This window comes from Neovison vison, chromosome 3 (assembly GCF_020171115.1).
Source record: "Neovison vison isolate M4711 chromosome 3, ASM_NN_V1, whole genome shotgun sequence".
NCBI classification, from domain to species: domain Eukaryota; kingdom Metazoa; phylum Chordata; class Mammalia; order Carnivora; family Mustelidae; genus Neogale; species Neogale vison.
The window spans coordinates 19,650,739-19,656,915 of NC_058093.1; positions in this window are offsets into that span (position 1 = coordinate 19,650,739).

A 6,177-nucleotide genomic window follows, 5' to 3' on the forward strand; every position below is an offset into this window, starting at 1 on the left:
AAAAAATTCTTTTGGATAAATACAGAGAAGTGGGATTGCTGGATCCCATGGTAGTTCTATTTTTTTTAATGTTTCGAGGAATCTCCATACTATTTTCTCTAGCAGCTGTACCACCTCCCAATCCTACCAACAGTAGTACACAGGGTACCAATTTCTCCATGTCCTTTCCAACACTTGGTTACTCATTTTGATGGTGGCCATTCTAATGAGCGTGAGGTAATATCTCATTGTGGTTTTGATATGCATTTCTCTCATGATTAGTGATGTTGAGCATATTTTCATATGCATGTTTATCATTCATATATTTGGAGAAATGGCTCTTCAAGTCCTTTGGCCATGTCTAAATTTGACTTCTTGACTTTTTTTGTTGTTGCGTTGTAGGAGTTCTTATGTATTCTGGATGTTAACCCCTTATCAGATGTATGATTTGTTAGTGTTTTCTCTCATTCCGTAGCCTGCCTTTTCATTCTGTTGATTGTATCCTTTGATGCACAGAAGTTTTTAAGTTTGGCATCGTCTGTTTGTCTCCCTTTGCTTGTACTTTTGATGTCATATGCAATAAATCATTGCCAAACCCAATGTGTTGACGCTTCCCCCTTCTTACAGTTTTACGGTTTTAGGGCTTTATCCTATTTCGAGGTAACTTTTATATGTCGTAAAATAAGGTCTAACTTTACTCTTTTGCATGTGGATATCCAGTTTGCTAATACCATTTGTAGAAGAGACTATCTTTTCTGCATAAGTGGTCTTGGCACCCTTATCAGGGATCATTTGAGCATATAAGCAAGGGTTTATTTCTGAGACCCGTTTATTTATGTGTCTGTCTTTATGCCAGTATCACAGTGTTTGATTCCTGTAGGTTTTGTAGTATGTTTTGAAATAGGTAAGTGTGAGGTCTCCACCTTTATTTTTCTTTTTAAAAATTGTTTTGGCTGTTTGAGGTCTCTTGAGATTCCGAATGCGTTTTAGGATGAATTTTTCTGTTTCTGCAAAACAAAACAAAACAAAACAGCCATTGGCATTTTGATAGGGGTTGTGCAGATTGCTTTGAGTAATATGGACATCTTAATATTAACTCTTTTAATTCATGATCACAGGATGTCTTTCTACTTTTGTGCTGCCTTTAATTTCTTTGACTAATGTTTTATAGTTTTCAGAGTACAAGTCTTTCACCTTTTGGTTGGGTTTATTCCTAGAATTTTATTCTTTTTGATACTACTGTAAATGGACTTGTTTTCTTAATTTCCTTTTCAAAGTATTTATTGTTGGTTTTTGGAAACACAACTGATTTTTAAAAATTAACCTATAATGTATTATTGGCCCCAGGGGTACAGGTTTGTGAATCGCCAGGTTTACACTTCACAGAACTCACCATAGCACATACCTTCCCCATTGTCCATAACCCCACCACCCTCTCCCTACCTACCCCCCCCCCAATTCCTGGCAACCCTCAGTTTGTTTTGTGAATTTAAGAGTCCCTTATGGTTTGTCTCCCTCCCAATCCCATATTGAGAAACACAACTGATTTTGTGTTGATTTTTTTATCCTGCAATTTTACTAAATATATATTTTTTGTTATGATTTTTTTTTTTTTTTTGGTATACATACTCTTTGAGGTTTTTTTCATGTAAGATGATGTCATTCACAAACAGACCTTTTTATTCTTCCTTTTTAATTTCCATGCCTTTTATTTCACTTTCTTGCCTCATTGCTCTGGAGGGGGCTTCAATGTTATTTTGGATGTAAATGTCGAGGTGGGCATCCTTGCCTTGTTCCTGACTTTGGAGGAAAAGCTTTCAGTGATGCTAGCTGTGGACTTTTCATATATGACCTGTATTATGTTGATGTAGTGGTCTACTTTTAGTTTGTTGAGTATTTGTATCATGAAAGTGTGTGCAGTATTGTCGGATGCTTTTTCTGCATCGATTGAAATGGTTAAGTGGTTTTTATCCTTCATTCTATTAATGTCGTGTATTACATTGATTTTCATATGTTGAAGCATCCTTGCCTCTTGGGGATAAATCCCATCTGGTCCTGGTGTCTGATCCTTCTAATACACTGTGGAATTCAGTTTGCTAGTATTTTGTTGAGGACTTTTGCATCTCTTGTTTATCAGAGATGGCGGTCTATAGTTTTCTTTCAATGTCTTTCTCTGACTTTGACATCAATGTCTTTCTCTGACTTTGATATCAGGGTAATGCTGGCCTTATAAAATCATTTTGAGAGTTTTTCCATCTTTTCAATTTTTAGGGAGAATTTATGAAGGATTGGCATTAATTCTTCTTTAAATGTTTGGTAGAATTCACTAGTGAAGCCATCTGGTCCTGGATTTTCTTTGTTGGGAAGTTTTTGATTATTGATTCAATCTCTTTACTAGTTATAGGTCTGTTCAGACTTTCTATTTCTTTGTGATTCACTCTTGGCAGATTGTATCTTCTAGGAAATTATCCATTTCATGTAGGTTATCCAGTTTGTTGACCTACAGTTGTTCAGAGTGTTCTCCTATATCCTTTTTTATTTCTGTGACATTAGTTGTAATGTCCTCTCTTTCATTAGTGATTTTACTTATTTGAGTTGTCGGTCTTATTTCCTTAATCTAGCTAAGGGACTGTCAATTTTATGGAACTTTCAAAAAACCCAAGTCTTTTGTTGTTTTTTTCTATTCTCTACTTTTTCTCTCTGCTGTAATCTTCATTATATCCTTCCACCCGGCACCTTGGGATATAAGGTTGTTCTTTTTTTTTTTTTTTTTTTTGAGTTCCTTGAGGCGTAAAGCTATGTTGTTGGTGTGAGATTTCTTTTTCAGTATACGCGTTCACACCTGTGAGCTTCCCTCTTCATTCTTCTTTGACTTTATCCCATAAGTTTTGGCATTTCGTGTCTAACTTTTCATTTGTCTCAAGATATTTTCTAATCCCCCTTGTGATTTCTTCTTTGAACTTGTGGTTGTTCAAGTGTGTGTTGTGTAATTCTCACGTATTTACGTATTTTCCAGTTCTCCTACTGCTATTGATGTGTAGTTTTATTCCATTGTGGTTGGTAAAGATACTTGGTATGATTCCAGTCTTCTTAACAATTCCTTCCCAAAACAAATCTTCTGTTCTAGAACATGTATTCTGATGTCTTATGTTGAAACAAAAGAGAAGGGAGAGATCCTAGTAAGTGTTTTGAAATTGAATGTCACGAATGAAACGTGACTACCAGTTGCTGCCCTAGGCATTTTTCCAGATGTCTTTACCTATTAAAAGAAGGGTCCCCCCCCAAATCTCTATTCCTGATTGTTAAAACTGAAAGTAAAAGCTATGAAATAATCATTTTACTATAGTAAATGTCCTTTAAAGCATCCTTGGAGTTAGCGGTCTTGAATTTGGCTCCAATTGGTTGTTTGCAGCTTATTACATTTAAAGTTTTCAAATTTGTCAGGATATGTGTAACAGGGCAGAGGAAACTCTTAACCTTCTAAATCCTCACGTTTAAGACACTGATTGCATTTATATGGGTCTCAGTGCTATATCATAAAAGCTGTCCCTGCTCTTAGGGTTGAGGGAGGAAGTATTTTCAGGGAGTTTGTTAGGGTTAAGAATGGACCAAAATGAGGTTGCAGTGGTGAAAAGTGGCCAGTAGAGGGCTCTGAGGTACTGGATTTTAAGCTTTCTGAACTGGCTCTTCAGAGCTATAGGAAGCCCTTAGAGGGACCCCTGGGGACGAGGAGACCCAAGTCCCAAAAATTTTTTTACCAGAGTCCAAAGTGCCTTTTAAACTACTTTTTGACAAGAGTCTGTTATATCTTAGAATATGTAGTTTTCAGATGGAGGTGTAAGTTAGAAATAGCTTAGTATTTTTTTCCCCCCTAAAGATTTTATTTATATATCAGAGAGAAGGAGATAAAAAGAGAGAGCGGAAGAGAGTTCTAGAGCATGAGCAGAGGGAGGGGCAGAGGCAGAGGGAGAAGGAGACCTCCAGATGAGCAGGGAACCCCATGTGGGACTTGATCCCTGGGCCCTGGGATCATGACCTGAGCTGAAGGCAGATGCTTAACTGAATAAACTCCCCAGGTACCCCTACTTTAGTATTTTCTACTCAGATTTGTAATTCTTTTTTTCAAATGAAGATAGCACTAAAAGCTTTTCATTTGAAAAAGCACAATTTTGATAAATTTGCTGTCCATACACCACTGAAATAGAGTCATAAGTACAAATGAGTGACTATCAGAAAAAGGACATTAGGAAAAACTAGGAAAATCTCAAAGTGTGTGTGGACTTTAAGAAGAAAGCATCAATATTAGTTCATTAATTGTGACAAGTTGCACCTTATTAAGTTAGATATCAATAGTAGGAGAAGCTGGGTGTATGGAAACTATATTATCTTTGTATGTTTTTTTTCTGAAACAAAAACCAAGTGATTATATTGTAGATAGGAAGAGTGTCACTCCAGAAATGTTGAATTTAATGAAATTAAACTAGAAGGTCATTTTGTCCTCTGATGTTATTTTCCTATTAAAACACTTTCTTCCTTCCTCAATTCAAAGAACCAACTGCTCTTTAGAAGAAGATAGGCAAGCGGAAAGAGGATATACTCGCATGTCTGAAGGCCCTTTCCCTGCTCTCTTTCTATGGGCAGCTTGCTCATGCAGGCAAGAGCAGGTAAGAGCTGAGGGGTCCCCATCCGCCACAGATCTCCAGGGCTCTCACTCTGTGAGGCCCTCTCCTCTCTGGTACTCTGTCCCATGAACTCAGCTACCTTGGGTGTTCCCCAAGGAGTAGAACAGGATTCTCCTCAGTTGCCCCTCTCTCTGCTTTGGCCTCGAAACTTTCCGAACATCATCTGGGACAAAGTGGGCTCACCTCCTTTGTTCCCCACCACTCAAGGATCTGCTGTCCTTTACTGGCTGATACCCAGTTTTTGAAAACTGTTGTTCTATGGATTTTATCTGGTTTTCATGATTGTTTCAGTAAATCTGGACCCTATTACCTCACTTTGGCCAGAAGCAGAAGCCGAAATTAGATGGATTTATAAGGATTATATCTAAATGCAATGTTGAATTATAGACACAGTGTTTCCTCTGTCAAAGTAAAAAGTAGTACTCTGTTCATGACTGTTGTAAAAATGATTTAAAAAATCCAGTCCCGTCTAGTTGAAGTCCTGTTTTCTGCAAAACATTAAAATAGACAACATAACTAGGAAAAAAATTTGTATTTGTTGTTTTGGTGGGGGGGAAGAAGGAGAGGGAGAATCTCAAGCAGGCTTCACACCCAGTGCAGAGCCTGATGTGGGTGGGGCTTGATCTCATAACCCTGAGATCATGACCTGAGCCAAAATCAAGAGTTGGACGCTTAACCAACTGAGCCACCTAGGTGCCCCTAGGAAAGAAAATTTTAATCAATATGCAAAAATATGCATTGGGGTACCAGCAGATAATTGTGATCCTCTACACAGATAAACATTATCACCTGGCAGCGCATGTTCTGGGGAGAAAAGAACCCTGAGCCAGGCTCCTGGTGTTGCCACCATATTTGCCTTTTAGCTTCTCGTCTTGAAAATGCTGGTGAACTTCAAGGCTGTTCAAGAATGTCTTGAACAGGGGTGACTGGGTGGCTCAGTGGGTTAAGCCTCTGCCTTCAGCTCAGGTCATGATCCCAGGGTCCTGGGATCGAGCCCCACATCGGGCTCTCTGCTCAGCAGGGAGCCTGCTTCCTCCTCTCTCTCTGCCTGCCTCTCTGCCTCCTTGTGATCTCTGTCTGTCAAATAAATAAATAAAATCTTTAAAAAAATCATTAAAAAAAAAAGAATGTCTTGAACATTGGGCATAACTAATTGCCCTATAGCTTATTGTAGCAGAGCTTGGTAGGTACTTAGGGATTTTTCCACATAGAATTTGACGGGCATTTCTGTTGCTACTGTGCTGATTGATCTGGGAGAAACACATCTGGCAGCTCCAGCCAGCCCTTCAGACTGATTATCATCATCCCTTCCAGTGGTAACACATAAGGTATCATTATATCATTGACGAAGTACTCCTTCGGGAAAGCCCAGCTCAAGCAGCTAGCAGAAGAGCACGCCCTGATGTTCTAGAAGTGATTCTTCTAGTAACATCTGTTGGGACTAGTCACACTACCATAGTATAGGGGCCGTGCTGTAGCTTTCCTGTGCTCATTTCTAAATACCCGTAGGCGGAAA